Source organism: Schistocerca serialis, chromosome 10, assembly GCF_023864345.2.
Source record: "Schistocerca serialis cubense isolate TAMUIC-IGC-003099 chromosome 10, iqSchSeri2.2, whole genome shotgun sequence".
NCBI classification, from domain to species: Eukaryota; Metazoa; Arthropoda; class Insecta; order Orthoptera; family Acrididae; genus Schistocerca; species Schistocerca serialis.
In genome coordinates, this window is record NC_064647.1 from 65,899,860 (window position 1) to 65,915,466 (window position 15,607).

Genomic DNA, 15,607 nt, shown 5'->3' on the forward strand with positions numbered 1-15,607 from the left:
AAGTACAGGAGGACTGACACTCTCACTTTCTACGATCTGGACCTCTCCTGCGAGTCCAGTTTTAGATTCTGATGCCTCACTTCCGGTTTACTGTATACCTTGCATCTTCTTATTGACGATGAAGCACGGAAATTGCATCCGAATTTAATACAAAAGGCACAATGCCGACTTAAGTACAGGAGGACTGACACTCTCACTTTCTACGATCTGGACCTCTCCTGCGAGTCCAGTTTTAGATTCTGATGCCTCACTTCCGGTTTACTGTATACCTTGCATCTTCTTATTGACGATGAAGCACGGAAATTGCATCCGAATTTAATACAAAAGGCACAATGCCGACTTAAGTACAGGAGGACTGACACTCTCACTTTCTACGATCTGGACCTCTCCTGCGAGTCCAGTTTTAGATTCAGATGCCTCACTTCCGGTTTACTGTATACCTTGCATCTTCTTATTGACGATGAAGCACGGAAATTGCATCCGAATTTAATACAAAAGGCACAATGCCGACTTAAGTACAGGAAAACTGACACTCTCACTTTCTACGATCTGGACCTCTCCTGCGAGTCCAGTTTTAGATTCTGATGCCTCACTTCCGGTTTACTGTATACCTTGCATCTTCTTATTGACGATGAAGCACGGAAATTGCATCCAAATTTAATACAAAAGGCACAATGCCGACTTAAGTACAGGAGGACTGACACTCTCACTTTCTACGATCTGGACCTCTCCTGCGAGTCCAGTTTTAGATTCTGATGCCTCACTTCCGGTTTACTGTATACCTTGCATCTTCTTATTGACGATGAAGCACGGAAATTGCATCCGAATTTAACACAAAACGCACAATGCCGACTTAAGTACAGGAGGACTGACACTCTCACTTTCTACGATCTGGACCTCTCCTGCGAGTCCAGTTTTAGATTCTGATGCCTCACTTCCGGTTTACTGTATACCTTGCATCTTCTTATTGACGATGAAGCACGGAAATTGCATCCGAATTTAATACAAAAGGCACAATGCCGACTTAAGTACAGGAGGACTGACACTCTCACTTTCTACGATCTGGACCTCTCCTGCGAGTCCAGTTTTAGATTCTGATGCCTCACTTCCGGTTTACTGTATACCTTGCATCTTCTTATTGACGATGAAGCACGGAAATTGCATCCGAATTTAATACAAAAGGCACAATGCCGACTTAAGTACAGGAGGACTGACACTCTCACTTTCTACGATCTGGACCTCTCCTGCGAGTCCAGTTTTCGATTCAGATGCCTCACTTCCGGTTTACTGTATACCTTGCATCTTCTTATTGACGATGAAGCACGGAAATTGCATCCGAATTTAATACAAAAGGCACAATGCCGACTTAAGTACAGGAGGACTGACACTCTCACTTTCTACGATCTGGACCTCTCCTGCGAGTCCAGTTTTAGATTCTGATGCCTCACTTCCGGTTTACTGTATACCTTGCATCTTCTTATTGACGATGAAGCACGGAAATTGCATCCGAATTTAATACAAAAGGCACAATGCCGACTTAAGTACAGGAGGACTGACACTCTCACTTTCTACGATCTGGACCTCTCCTGCGAGTCCAGTTTTAGATTCTGATGCCTCACTTCCGGTTTACTGTATACCTTGCATCTTCTTATTGACCATGAAGCACGGAAATTGCATCCGAATTTAAGGGGATACGGAATGACCTATCCCCGCAATGTTAATATATGCCTACTATAGGGAACATTTTCTCACAAACTACAGGAGACAGAGAGGTAAAAATTTTACTGTATGTGCATTTATATGTTACAACAATACTGAAACAACAGTTTATTGTCAAAGTATTTTCTTACAGAGATATTGTACATTTATTTTTAAGTAAATTTTTTCCATCGCTTTTTACTAGACTATCACCCCTAAGTCTTTTGTAAATCAAGTAATTAAAAAATCGTTGTTTCAGTATGTAATAGGGACCTATGTCACTACGTCATAAAAATTTCAGACTTCTAGGTTGACCAGTACCTGAGATAATGTTCCTAGATGAAGTAAAAAGTAAACTTACAGGAAACGGAGAAAGAAGATTAAAACATTCCTGATCCGTACCTAATACCCCCTTCACAGTCTTCATAATCATCTTCAAGTCTTCTTTTGGCACCCCTCTGCACCTGTCTTGCTTTTTTCACTAACGTCTTGATTATATTATCAGCATGCCTTAGTCTGTGCTGATCTAAAAAGAACATAGCACGTACCGTATGGGAACCAACACACATACCCAACTTTTGAAGGACCTGGCATTTAGTTATATTTCCAAGATTGAAGGTTGCCACAGCATCATACACACCAAAATGTAGTGTATTACTTCCGACAAACACTGTTTTTGGGAGACGATGCCATATGACACTATTCAAGCACTCGTTGGGGTTCTGCGTTTTTCCGTGAAGACATTTCATCAGAAGACTTCTGTCAGCCAGATCTCTGAAAATGGGCTTTATTTCTGCCATGATGGCTGATGGTAGACTGTGGTGGTGAATGTATTTCTCTCCTGTTGTTAGTCCCCTATTGTATTTACACCAGCTGTTTTCACCTTTGGGGCACAAACCATGTTGTGGATGCTCATCCGTGGATGCGGTGTGGAAATATAAAGCCCATATAGCTCTCCTCATTTCTTCAAGATTGCCTGTATTTTGCCTGATTGCAAGGCCATAGCAGTTCTGAATGTGGTCTATTATGGAATCAGTCAATCTTCCTCTGCCATCCAAGGTTTTCCCATCATCTAGTTTTTTCCCTTTCATAACTGATTTTAACCTTCTCAGCCTGGCACCCATTCTCTTTTGCACATGTCCTATACATTCAAGTTTGCTTATATTTACACTGTTCCCATATGGTTTGCTTTCCAAAACTTCTTTGAATGCTTTAGAGTCACCATCTCCCAGATATTTGACATAGCGAACATTATACCACTGTGAAGAGCGATGAAAAATTTTCTTCACCCCAGCAACCTCCATGCCACCACTACTACCATAATAATTAGCAATACAGTCACCACTGTGTTCATTTTTCAGCCTGCCTGTGCACCTACAGTATTTAGACATTATTGCAACATCAATAACCTTGCCAGTATCAACACTAGTTGCTGTTACAACACCATTGTTGGAGGTGTGGCCCCTTTTCTGCCACGTGCCATCAAACGCCACTGTGAGGTCACGACTGCCGTCATTTTCTTCCACTGCTTCTTCCACAGCAACCTGCATTGACTTCTGTGCTACATCTTCAACTGCAGATCCTAGTACATAATTGTAAGCTTCAAACTCTGAAGGTGCACTTGGAAGATTTAGAACACCACATAGCATATCACCAGCTGCTTTGCCCTTACCAATTGCTCGCAATCCATAAACTAACCTAATATTTACACTATAAAGTTCAGTTTTCTTGTATCCATTATTTACAGTTACTGAAACCGAACTTGGAAACTTACAGCTGTATTTACAAACACTGCATATTAAATTAAACTGGGCAGCCAGGCCAACATGGGATTCTACATTCAGAGAAAGGTTTCCATGACATTTTTTGCAGCACAAACTGTTTTCAAGAGCTTCACACAATATATTCGTATCAATGAGTTCAAAAACTTCATTCCCTCTATCAAGTAAATTATATTTCTCTTCCAAATCTCTTAGTTTTTTATGAGAAGCACTGTTTTCATTTGGTGTAAGTTCGTTCGGCAAATCAGTAATAAGTGGATTCACATTTTCCAACAGTGATGATGATGAACTGCTTTGCTTTGCTAATGAATCATTATTTCTTTTCTTTTGCCAGTTCACACGCTTTTTAAATACTTTTGCTTTAGCTCAAGGCATTTTCACTGTGAAAAATGAAGTACTAAATACGAAATAACTCAACAACAACTACTTTCTTATATCACACTGTTTACAAAACAGTCCCGCCACAAAGTCAAAGAGTAACTTGAGGAAACCAGAGAGAAACATTTTCGGGCAACTAGTGTATAAATAGTCGCTGGAAACCGGGATATTTGAATTCATGTCACTTTAAAGGTACTGCCAAAAAGTTCATGGTCAGCCACGAGAGACGTGTATAACTAAAGCGCAATACCCGATCTCACAAATATATAAAAATAAAATAGTTATAATTGTAGTAGAGCTATGTATGATACGTCATTTTAAAGAGGAAACATGGCAGAATATAATACGCCAATAAAAAAAAATTCGATTTTTTAACCCAAAATCCGATTCCGTATCCCCTTAATACAAAAGGCACAATGCCGACTTAAGTACAGGAGGACTGACACTCTCACTTTCTACGATCTGGACCTCTCCTGCGAGTCCAGTTTTAGATTCTGATGCCTCACTTCCGGTTTACTGTATACCTTGCATCTTCTTATTGACGATGAAGCACGGAAATTGCATCCGAATTTAATACAAAAGGCACAATGCCGACTTAAGTCCAGGAGGACTGACACTCTCACTTTCTACGATCTGGACCTCTCCTGCGAGTCCAGTTTTAGATTATGATGCCTCACTTCCGGTTTACTGTATACCTTGCATCTTCTTATTGACGATGAAGCACGAAAATTGCATCCGAATTTAATACAAAAGGCACAATGCTGACTTAAGTACAGGAGGACTGACACTCTCACTTTCTACGATCTGGACCTCTCCTGCGAGTCCAGTTTTAGATTCTGATGCCTCACTTCCGGTTTACTGTATACCTTGCATCTTCTTATTGACGATGAAGCACGGAAATTGCATCCGAATTTAATACAAAAGGCACAATGCCGACTTAAGTACAGGAGGACTGACACTCTCACTTTCTACGATCTGGACCTCTCCTGCGAGTCCAGTTTTAGATTCTGATGCCTCACTTCCGGTTTACTGTATACCTTGCATCTTCTTATTGACGATGAAGCACGGAAATTGCATCCGAATTTAATACAAAAGGCACAATGCCGACTTAAGTACAGGAGGACTGACACTCTCACTTTCTACGATCTGGACCTCTCCTGCGAGTCCAGTTTTAGATTCTGATGCCTCACTTCCGGTTTACTGTATACCTTGCATCTTCTTATTGATGATGAAGCACGGAAATTGCATCCGAAATTAATACAAAAGGCACAATGCCGACTTAAGTACAGGAGGACTGACACACTCACTTTCTACGATCTGAACCTCTCCTGCGAGTCCAGTTTTAGATTCAGATGCCTCACTTCCGGTTTACTGTATACCTTGCATCTTCTTATTGACGATGAAGCACGGAAATTGCATCCGAATTTAATACAAAAGGCACAATGCCGACTTAAGTACAGGAGGACTGACACTCTCACTTTCTACGCTCTGGACCTCTCCTGCGAGTCCAGTTTTAGATTCTGATGCCTCACTTCCGGTTTACTGTATACCTTGCATCTTCTTATTGACGATGAAGCACGGAAATTGCATCCGAATTTAATACAAAAGGCACAATGCCGACTTAAGTACAGGAGGACTGACACTCTCACTTTCTACGATTTGGACCTCTCCTGCGAGTCCAGTTTTAGATTCTGATGCCTCACTTCCGGTTTACTGTATACCTTGCATCTTCTTATTGACGATGAAGCACGGAAATTGCATCCGAATTTAATACAAAAGGCACAATGCCGACTTAAGTACAGGAGGACTGACACTCTCACTTTCTACGATCTGGACCTCTCCTGCGAGTCCAGTTTTAGATTCTGATGCCTCACTTCCGGGTTACTGTATACCTTGCATCTTCTTATTGACGATGAAGCACGGAAATTGCATCCGAATTTAATACAAAAGGCACAATGCCGACTTAAGTACAGGAGGACTGACACTCTCACTTTCTACGATCTGGACCTCTCCTGCGAGTCCAGTTTTAGATTCTCATGCCTCACTTCCGGTTTACTGTATACCTTGCATCTTCTTATTGACGATGAAGCACGGAAATTGCATCCGAATTTAATACAAAAGGCACAATGCCGACTTAAGTACAGGAGGACTGACACTCTCACTTTCTACGATGTGGACCTCTCCTGCGAGTCCAGTTTTAGATTCTGATGCCTCACTTCCGGTTTACTGTATACCTTGCATCTTCTTATTGACGATGAAGCACGGAAATTGCATCCGAATTTAATACAAAAGGCACAACGCCGACTTAAGTACAGGAGGACTGACACTCTCACTTTCTACGATCTGGACCTCTCCTGCGAGTCCAGTTTTAGATTATGATGCCTCACTTCCGGTTTACTGTATACCTTGCATCTTCTTATTGACGATGAAGCACGGAAATTGCATCAGAATTTAATACAAAAGGCACAATGCCGACTTAAGTACAGGACGACTGACACTCTCACTTTCTACGATCTGGACCTCTCCTGCGAGTCCAGTTTTAGATTCTGATGCCTCACTTCCGGTTTACTGTATACCTTGCATCTTCTTATTGACGATGAAGCACGGAAATTGCATCCGAATTTAATACAAAAGGCACAATGCCGACTTAAGTACAGGAGGACTGACACTCTCACTTTCTACGATCTGGACCTCTCCTGCGAGTCCAGTTTTAGATTCAGATGCCTCACTTCCGGTTTACTGTATACCTTGCATCTTCTTATTGACGATGAAGCACGGAAATTGCATCCGAATTTAATACAAAAGGCACAATGCCGACTTAAGTACAGGAAAACTGACACTCTCACTTTCTACGAAATGGACCTCTCCTGCGAGTCCAGTTTTAGATTCTGATGCCTCACTTCCGGTTTACTGTATACCTTGCATCTTCTTATTGACGATGAAGCACGGAAATTGCATCCGAATTTAATACAAAAGGCACAATGCCGACTTAAGTACAGGAGGACTGACACTCTCACTTTCTACGATTTGGACCTCTCCTGCGAGTCCAGTTTTAGATTCTGATGCCTCACTTCCGGTTTACTGTATACCTTGCATCTTCTTATTGACGATGAAGCACGGAAATTGAATCCGAATTTAATACAAAAGGCACAATGCCGACTTAAGTACAGGAGGACTGACACTCTCACTTTCTACGATCTGGACCTCTCCTGCGAGTCCAGTTTTAGATTCTGATGCCTCACTTCCGGTTTACTGTACACCTTGCATCTTCTTATTGACGATGAAGCACGGAAATTGCATCCGACTTCAATACAAAAGGCACAATGCCGACTTAAGTACAGGAGGACTGACACTCTCACTTTCTACGATCTGTACCTCTCCTGCGAGTCCAGTTTTAGATTCTGATGCCTCACTTCCGGTTTACTGTATACCTTGCATCTTCTTATTGACGATGAAGCACGGAAATTGCATCCGAATTTAATACAAAAGGCACAATGCCGACTTAAGTACAGGAGGACTGACACTCTCACTTTCTACGATCTGGACCTCTCCTGCGAGTCCAGTTTTAGATTCTGATGCCTCACTTCCGGTTTACTGTATACCTTGCATCTTCTTATTGACGATGAAGCACGGAAATTGCATCCGAATTTAATACAAAAGGCACAATGCCGACTTAAGTACAGGAGGACTGACACTCTCACTTTCTACGATCTGGACCGCTCCTGCGAGTCCAGTTTTAGATTCTGATGCCTCACTTCCGGTTTACTGTATACCTTGCATCTTCTTATTGACGATGAAGCACGGAAATTGCATCCGAATTTAATACAAAAGGCACAATGCCGACTTAAGTACAGGAGGACTGACACTCTCACTTTCTACGATCTGGACCTCTCCTGCGAGTCCAGTTTTAGATTCTGATGCCTCACTTCCGCTTTACTGTATACCTTGCATCTTCTTATTGACGATGAAGCACGGAAATTGCATCCGAATTTAACACAAAAGGCACAATGCCGACTTAAGTACAGGAGGACTGACACTCTCACTTTCTACGATGTGGACCTCTCCTGCGAGTCCAGTTTTAGATTCTGATGCCTCACTTCCGGTTTACTGTATACCTTGCATCTTCTTATTGACGATGAAGCACGGAAATTGCATCCGAATTTAATACAAAAGGCACAATGCCGACTTAAGTACAGGAGGACTGACACTCTCACTTTCTACGATCTGGACCTCTCCTGCGAGTCCAGTTTTAGATTCTGATGCCTCACTTCCGCTTTACTGTATACCTTGCATCTTCTTATTGACGATGAAGCACGGAAATTGCATCCGAATTTAATACAAAAGGCACAATGCTGACTTAAGTACAGGAGGACTGACACTCTCACTTTCTACGATCTGGACCTCTCCTGCGAGTCCAGTTTTAGAATCTGATGCCTCACTTCCGGTTTACTGTATACCTTGCATCTTCTTATTGACGATGAAGCACGGAAATTGCATCTGAATTTAATACAAAAGGCACAATGCCGACTTAAGTACAGGAGGACTGACACTCTCACTTTCTACGATCTGGACCTCTCCTGCGAGTCCAGTTTTAGATTCTGATGCCTCACTTCCGGTTTACTGTATACCTTGCATCTTCTTATTGACGATGAAGCACGGAAATTGCATCCGAATTTAACACAAAAGGCACAATGCCGACTTAAGTACAGGAGGACTGACACTCTCACTTTCTACGATCTGGACCTCTCCTGCGAGTCCAGTTTTAGATTCTGATGCCTCACTTCCGGTTTACTGTATACCTTGCATCTTCTTATTGACGATGAAGCACGGAAATTGCATCCGACTTCAATACAAAAGGCACAATGCCGACTTAAGTACAGGAGGACTGACACTCTCACTTTCTACGATCTGGACCTCTCCTGCGAGTCCAGTTTTAGATTCTGATGCCTCACTTCCGGTTTACTGTATACCTTGCATCTTCTTATTGACGATGAAGCACGGAAATTGCATCCGAATTTAATACAAAAGGCACAATGCCGACTTAAGTACAGGAGGACTGACACTCTCACTTTCTACGATCTGGACCTCTCCTGCGAGTCCAGTTTTAGATTCTGATGCCTCACTTCCGGTTTACTGTATACCTTGCATCTTCTTATTGACGATGAAGCACGGAAATTGCATCCGAATTTAATACAAAAGGCACAATGCCGACTTAAGTACAGGAGGACTGACACTCTCACTTTCTACGATCTGGACCTCTCCTGCGAGTCCAGTTTTAGATTATGATGCCTCACTTCCGGTTTACTGTATACCTTGCATCTTCTTATTGACGATGAAGCACGGAAATTGCATCCGAATTTAATACAAAAGGCACAATGCCGACTTAAGTACAGGAGGACTGACACTCTCACTTTCTACGATCTGGACCTCTCCTGCGAGTCCAGTTTTAGATTCTGATGCCTCACTTCCGGTTTACTGAAACCTTGCATCTTCTTATTGACGATGAAGCACGGAAATTGCATCCGAATTTAACACAAAGGGCACAATGCCGACTTAAGTACAGGAGGACTGACACTCTCAGTTTCTACGATCTGCACCTCTCCTGCGAGTCCAGTTTTGGATTCTGATGCCTCACTTCCGGTTTACTGTATACCTTGCATCTTCTTATTGACAATGAAGAACGGAAATTGCATCCGAATTTAACACAAAAGGCAAAATGCCGACTTAAGTACAGGAGGACTGACACTCTCACTTTCTACGATCTGGACCTCTCCTGCGAGTCCAGTTTTAGATTCTGATGCCTCACTTCCGGTTTACTGTATACCTTGCATCTTCTTATTGACGATGAAGCACGGAAATTGCATCCGAATTTAATACAAAAGGCACAATGCCGACTTAAGTACAGGAGGACTGACACTCTCACTTTCTACGATCTGGACCTCTCCTGCGAGTCCAGTTTTAGATTCTGATGCCTCACTTCCGGTTTACTGTATACCTTGCATCTTCTTATTGACGATGAAGCACGGAAATTGCATCCGAATTTAATACAAAAGGCACAATGCCGACTTAAGTACAGGAGGACTGACACTCTCACTTTCTACGATCTGGACCTCTCCTGCGAGTCCAGTTTTAGATTATGATGCCTCACTTCCGGTTTACTGTATACCTTGCATCTTCTTATTGACGATGAAGCACGGAAATTGCATCCGAATTTAATACAAAAGGCACAATGCCGACTTAAGTACAGGAGGACTGACACTCTCACTTTCTACGATCTGGACCTCTCCTGCGAGTCCAGTTTTAGATTCTGATGCCTCACTTCCGGTTTACTGTATACCTTGCATCTTCTTATTGACGATGAAGCACGGAAATTGCATCCGAATTTAACACAAAAGGCACAATGCCGACTTAAGTACAGGAGGACTGACACTCTCACTTTCTACGATCTGGACCTCTCCTGCGAGTCCAATTTTAGATTCTGATGCCTCACTTCCGGTTTACTGTATACCGTGTATCTTCTTATTGACGATGAAGCACGGAAATTGCATCCGAATTTAATACAAAAGGCACAATGCCGACTTAAGTACAGGAGGACTGACACTCTCACTTTCTACGATCTGGACCTCTCCTGCGAGTCCAGTTTTAGATTCTGATGCCTCACTTGCGGTTTACTGTATACCTTGCATCTTCTTATTGACGATGAAGCACGGAAATTGCATCCGAATTTAATACAAAAGGCACAATGCCGACTTAAGTACAGGAGGACTGACACTCTCACTTTCTACGATCTGGACCTCTCCTGCGAGTCCAGTTTTAGATTCTGATGCCTCACTTCCGGTTTACTGTATACCTTGCATCTTCTTATTGACGACGAAGCACGGAAATTGCATCCGAATTTAACACAAAAGGCACAATGCCGATTTAAGTACAGGAGGACTGACACTCTCACTTTCTACGATCTGGACCTCTCCTGCGAGTCCAGTTTTAGATTCTGATGCCTCACTTCCGCTTTACTGTATACCTTGCATCTTCTTATTGACGATGATGCACGGAAATTGCATCCGAATTTAACACAAAAGGCACAATGCCGACTTAAGTACAGGAGGACTGACACTCTCACTTTCTACGATCTGGACCTCTCCTGCGAGTCCAGTTTTAGATTCTGATGCCTCACTTCCGGTTTACTGTATACCTTGCATCTTCTTATTGACGATGAAGCACGGAAATTGCATCCGAATTTAATACAAAAGGCACAATGCCGACTTAAGTACAGGAGGACTGACACTCTCACTTTCTACGATCTGGACCTCTCCTGCGAGTCCAGTTTTAGATTCTGATGGCTCACTTCCGGTTTACTGTATACCTTGCATCTTCTTATTGACGATGAAGCACGGAAATTGCATCCGAATTTAATACAAAAGGCACAATGCCGACTTAAGTACAGGAGGACTGACACTCTCACTTTCTACGATCTGGACCTCTCCTGCGAGTCCAGTTTTAGATTCTGATGCCTCACTTCCGGTTTACTGTATACCTTGCATCTTCTTATTGACGATGAAGCACGGAAATTGCATCCGAATTTAATACAAAAGGCACAATGCCGACTTAAGTACAGGAGGACTGACACTCTCACTTTCTACGATCTGGACCTCTCCTGCGAGTCCAGTTTTAGATTCTGATGCCTCACTTCCGGTTTACTGTATACCTTGCATCTTCTTATTGACCATGAAGCACGGAAATTGCATCCGAATTTAATACAAAAGGCACAATGCCGACTTAAGTACAGGAGGACTGACACTCTCACTTTCTACGATCTGGACCTCTCCTGCGAGTCCAGTTTTAGATTCTGATGCCTCACTTCCGGTTTACTGTATACCTTGCATCTTCTTATTGACGATGAAGCACCGAAATTGCATCCGAATTTAATACAAAAGGCACAATGCCGACTTAAGTACAGGAGGACTGACATTCTCACTTTCTACGATCTGGACCTCTCCTGCGAGTCCAGTTTTAGATTCTGATGCCTCACTTCCGCTTTACTGTATACCTTGCATCTTCTTATTGACGATGAAGCACGGAAATTGCATCTGAATTTAATACAAAAGGCACAATGCTGACTTAAGTACAGGAGGACTGACACTCTCACTTTCTACGATCTGGACCTCTCCTGCGAGTCCAGTTTTAGAATCTGATGCCTCACTTCCGGTTTACTGTATACCTTGCATCTTCTTATTGACGATGAAGCACGGAAATTGCATCCGAATTTAATACAAAAGGCACAATGCCGACTTAAGTACAGGAGGACTGACACTCTCACTTTCTACGATCTGGACCTCTCCTGCGAGTCCAGTTTTAGATTCTGATGCCTCACTTCCGGTTTACTGTATACCTTGCATCTTCTTATTGACGATGAAGCACGGAAATTGCATCCGAATTTAACACAAAAGGCACAATGCCGACTTAAGTACAGGAGGACTGACACTCTCAGTTTCTACGATCTGCACCTCTCCTGCGAGTCCAGTTTTGGATTCTGATGCCTCACTTCCGGTTTACTGTATACCCTGCATCTTCTTATTGACAATGAAGAACGGAAATTGCATCCGAATTTAACACAAAAGGCAAAATGCCGACTTAAGTACAGGAGGACTGACACTCTCACTTTCTACGATCTGGACCTCTCCTGCGAGTCCAGTTTTAGATTCTGATGCCTCACTTCCGGTTTACTGTATACCTTGCATCTTCTTATTGACGATGAAGCACGGAAATTGCATCCGAATTTAATACAAAAGGCACAATGCCGACTTAAGTACAGGAGGACTGACACTCTCACTTTCTACGATCTGGACCTCTCCTGCGAGTCCAGTTTTAGATTCTGATGCCTCACTTCCGGTTTACTGTATACCTTGCATCTTCTTATTGACGATGAAGCACGGAAATTGCATCCGAATTTAATACAAAAGGCACAATGCCGACTTAAGTACAGGAGGACTGACACTCTCACTTTCTACGATCTGGACCTCTCCTGCGAGTCCAGTTTTAGATTATGATGCCTCACTTCCGGTTTACTGTATACCTTGCATCTTCTTATTGACGATGAAGCACGGGAATTGCATCCGAATTTAATACAAAAGGCACAATGCCGACTTAAGTACAGGAGGACTGACACTCTCACTTTCTACGATCTGGACCTCTCCTGCGAGTCCAGTTTTAGATTCTGATGCCTCACTTCCGGTTTACTGTATACCTTGCATCTTCTTATTGACGATGAAGCACGGAAATTGCATCCGAATTTAACACAAAAGGCACAATGCCGACTTAAGTACAGGAGGACTGACACTCTCACTTTCTACGATCTGGACCTCTCCTGCGAGTCCAATTTTAGATTCTGATGCCTCACTTCCGGTTTGCTGTATACCGTGTATCTTCTTATTGACGATGAAGCACGGAAATTGCATCCGAATTTAATACAAAAGGCACAATGCCGACTTAAGTACAGGAGGACTGACACTCTCACTTTCTACGATCTGGACCTCTCCTGCGAGTCCAGTTTTAGATTCTGATGCCTCACTTCCGGTTTACTGTATACCTTGCATCTTCTTATTGACGATGAAGCACGGAAATTGCATCCGAATTTAATACAAAAGGCACAATGCCGACTTAAGTACAGGAGGACTGACACTCTCACTTTCTACGATCTGGACCTCTCCTGCGAGTCCAGTTTTAGATTGTGATGCCTCACTTCCGGGTTACTGTATACCTTGCATCTTCTTATTGACGATGAAGCACGGAAATTGCATCCGAATTTAATACAAAAGGCACAATGCCGACTTAAGTACAGGAGGACTGACACTCTCACTTTCTACGATCTGGACCTCTCCTGCGAGTCCAGTTTTAGATTCTGATGCCTCACTTCCGGTTTACTGTATACCTTGCATCTTCTTATTGACGACGAAGCACGGAAATTGCATCCGAATTTAACACAAAAGGCACAATGCCGATTTAAGTACAGGAGGACTGACACTCTCACTTTCTACGATCTGGACCTCTCCTGCGAGTCCAGTTTTAGATTCTGATGCCTCACTTCCGCTTTACTGTATACCTTGCATCTTCTTATTGACGATGAAGCACGGAAATTGCATCCGAATTTAACACAAAAGGCACAATGCCGACTTAAGTACAGGAGGACTGACACTCTCACCTTCTACGATCTGGACCTCTCCTGCGAGTCCAGTTTTAGATTCTGATGCCTCACTTCCGGTTTACTGTATACCTTGCATCTTCTTATTGACGATGAAGCACGGAAATTGCATCCGAATTTAATACAAAAGGCACAATGCCGACTTAAGTACAGGAGGACTGACACTCTCACTTTCTACGATCTGGACCTCTCCTGCGAGTCCAGTTTTGGATTCTGATGCCTCACTTCCGGTTTACTGTATACCCTGCATCTTCTTATTGACAATGAAGAACGGAAATTGCATCCGAATTTAACACAAAAGGCAAAATGCCGACTTAAGTACAGGAGGACTGACACTCTCACTTTCTACGATCTGGACCTCTCCTGCGAGTCCAGTTTTAGATTCTGATGCCCCACTTCCGGTTTACTGTATACCTTGCATCTTCTTATTGACGATGAAGCACGGAAATTGCATCCGAATTTAATACAAAAGGCACAATGCCGACTTAAGTACAGGAGGACTGACACTCTCACTTTCTACGATCTGGACCTCTCCTGCGAGTCCAGTTTTAGATTCTGATGCCTCACTTCCGGTTTACTGTATACCTTGCATCTTCTTATTGACGATGAAGCACGGAAATTGCATCCGAATTTAATACAAAAGGCACAATGCCGACTTAAGTACAGGAGGACTGACACTCTCACTTTCTACGATCTGGACCTCTCCTGCGAGTCCAGTTTTAGATTATGATGCCTCACTTCCGGTTTACTGTATACCTTGCATCTTCTTATTGACGATGAAGCACGGGAATTGCATCCGAATTTAATACAAAAGGCACAATGCCGACTTAAGTACAGGAGGACTGACACTCTCACTTTCTACGATCTGGACCTCTCCTGCGAGTCCAGTTTTAGATTCTGATGCCTCACTTCCGGTTTACTGTATACCTTGCATCTTCTTATTGACGATGAAGCACGGAAATTGCATCCGAATTTAACACAAAAGGCACAATGCCGACTTAAGTACAGGAGGACTGACACTCTCACTTTCTACGATCTGGACCTCTCCTGCGAGTCCAATTTTAGATTCTGATGCCTCACTTCCGGTTTGCTGTATACCGTGTATCTTCTTATTGACGATGAAGCACGGAAATTGCATCCGAATTTAATACAAAAGGCACAATGCCGACTTAAGTACAGGAGGACTGACACTCTCACTTTCTACGATCTGGACCTCTCCTGCGAGTCCAGTTTTAGATTCTGATGCCTCACTTCCGGTTTACTGTATACCTTGCATCTTCTTATTGACGATGAAGCACGGATATTGCATCCGAATTTAATACAAAAGGCACAATGCCGACTTAAGTACAGGAGGACTGACACTCTCACTTTCTACGATCTGGACCTCTCCTGCGAGTCCAGTTTTAGATTGTGATGCCTCACTTCCGGGTTACTGTATACCTTGCATCTTCTTATTGACGATGAAGCACGGAAATTGCATCCGAATTTAATACAAAAGGCACAATGCCGACTTAAGTACAGGAGGACTGACACTCTCACTTTCTACGATCTG